The sequence below is a fragment of the Gavialis gangeticus genome, unplaced genomic scaffold (genome assembly GCF_001723915.1).
Source record: "Gavialis gangeticus isolate Ggan-Ray unplaced genomic scaffold, GavGan_comp1, whole genome shotgun sequence".
In the NCBI taxonomy this organism is placed as follows: Eukaryota; Metazoa; Chordata; order Crocodylia; family Gavialidae; genus Gavialis; species Gavialis gangeticus.
Genome location: NW_017728992.1, coordinates 158,914,425 through 158,915,886, shown reverse-complemented (window position 1 = coordinate 158,915,886; position 1,462 = coordinate 158,914,425). Strand labels below are relative to the sequence as shown.

Here is a 1,462-nt window from a genome sequence, read left to right as displayed (position 1 = left end):
CCGGCCCGCTCTGCGGGGTCTCCGGCTCAGGCCGCGGCCTTATGAACGGGGGGGAGTGCCCGGCCCGGCCCGGCCCCTGACAAGCTGCCCGGGGAAAGCGTCTCCCCGCCCGCCGGGGCTGGGCAAGGGCAGAGCCCGTGCCAGGGGCGTGGGCGCGGGGCCGGCGGAGCGGGACGCTGCGCGGAGGCACGAGGGGGAGTAAGAGCCGGACAACTGAGCCCGCGGCCCCGGAAAGCCCAGCTCAGCCCCCGGGGAAGCTTCCAGGTTTCACGGCAATACAACTCGCTTACCTCCAGCCCAGGACGATCTCCAGCACCGCTCACGGATGGGTCTTGAGGTGGCTTAAAAGTCAAAAACAATTTTTTTTTTGAATTTTTTTCCCTATTCCAGGTCAAATTAGCCACATCCATTTGGAATCCTCTTGATTTGAGCAAAACTCAGTCATTCAAACACTGTATGTGCTACAACTGGCAAGTATGCTCCACCCCAGACTTCTCAGTGTGGGGCTTCAGATACTCCCTAATCTAGTGGCAGGCCTCATGCATGAAGGCCTAAGCCCTCCGGCTTGGGGTTCAGATGCCCCCGAGTCTCACTTGCCCTTGGCCAGCCACCGCAAGAGCAAACTAGGGAGGAGTCTGCCATTTCCATAAAGTAGGCTTGTAGTCAAGATCCTCCCGCTGGAAGCTGGCTGCTGGGAAGCTAACTACAAGACTGTCAGGTTAGGGACAGACATTCAAAAAGCCTGAACCTGAACTGATTCAAGCTTTGCAGGTTAGTATAACCTGGTTAGGCTAAAGCAGTTTTGTAACTGGACAAACATCCCAGAAATACAGGCACATGCCTGCAATGGCTCAAGCTAGAAGCTGGAGGGCACTAGAGCAGCGCTCCCTTCCTTTTTACAATGCTGAGCTGAGAGGGGCCTGGCCAGGCCCTGGCACATTGCTCTGATTAGCCCAGCAAGGAATTGATAACAGTGTTTATCACCCCATTAAGAAAACAACAGAGGGACATTACCAGCTTCCTGTTGATTCAGAGGGGACCATAGCCAGCATGGGGTCTGATAGCTAATACATGGACACCTCCTCAGAAAGGCAGAAGGGAAGGGGGAATTCCTGCTTAGCAGGGAGTGGTGAGGGGAAGGTAGAGAACAGCCTGCAGTCTTGCTGGAGCTGTAGTCAGGAGCAGGGGGAGGGGCCAGCCCTGCTGTGGAGCAAAGAGCCCCCCCCAGCCCAGAGAGCATGTTGGGGGGGGGGGGTCTGATTTATCTTAAACCAGCACCGGGTATTGTATAAACCAGTTTGAGCCAAGTCAGTTAAGTCCGATACTACATTTAACCAGGTTTATCTCAAACCAGTTTCAGTCATTTTCAAACTGGCTTATGAGCACTGAACATCTGTTCTGTTACAGGTTTAAACCAGTTTCTGATCACTTAAACTGGTTTATGTGTGTGGCAGCGAAGACT

The 1,462-nt window shown here is 54.4% G+C and overlaps 1 protein-coding gene across 2 annotated transcripts in view; it reads right to left on the bottom strand.

The window, feature by feature from the left end:
- ERICH5 (glutamate rich 5) overlaps nt 1-126 on the bottom strand; it is a 31,436-nt gene extending 31,310 nt beyond the window's left edge. The window contains exon 1 of one of the 2 annotated variants that reach the window (XM_019527980.1): nt 1-126. This exon is cut by the window's left edge and continues 131 nt beyond it. The gene's annotated coding sequence lies outside the window, so the exon portion shown is untranslated. The other variant, XM_019527981.1, reaches the window with a different exon arrangement.
- Between the last annotated feature and the right edge of the window lie 1,336 nt (nt 127-1,462).